The sequence below is a fragment of the Tigriopus californicus genome, chromosome 2 (assembly GCF_007210705.1).
Source record: "Tigriopus californicus strain San Diego chromosome 2, Tcal_SD_v2.1, whole genome shotgun sequence".
NCBI classification, from domain to species: Eukaryota; Metazoa; Arthropoda; class Copepoda; order Harpacticoida; family Harpacticidae; genus Tigriopus; species Tigriopus californicus.
Window position 1 is genome coordinate 14,138,288 of NC_081441.1, and position 300 is coordinate 14,138,587.

Consider the following 300-nt stretch of genomic DNA (forward strand, 5'->3'; position numbering starts at 1 on the left):
GAAGATTCGGACATTAGCACAGCAAATCCCATATTGTATTGATTGGCCTTGTTTAGCAACGCATCTCGAAAGTGCAACAAAATGTAACCATAATGACAACGCCATGATGAGGCATTTGGCATTTCTTTTCACTCTCCCAACAATGTACTGTTAATACATAATGTGTATAATAATATAGTTAATAATGTAAGTGTGAGTGCCATGATTGCACCTTTACGTAATCAAGGTAATTCCAACACCTCTGGAAGTCAGCCTGAACCGAAGCTTGTTCCTTGCGTTTCAGTTAAATGTTTCCACCGT

At 38.7% G+C, this 300-nt stretch overlaps 1 protein-coding gene across 1 annotated transcript in view; it reads right to left on the reverse strand.

Annotated features, from left to right (window-relative positions):
* Positions 1-300, reverse strand: part of LOC131892024 (elongation factor 1-gamma-like) — a 2,994-nt gene that overhangs the window by 2,286 nt on the left and 408 nt on the right. The window lies entirely within an intron of this gene.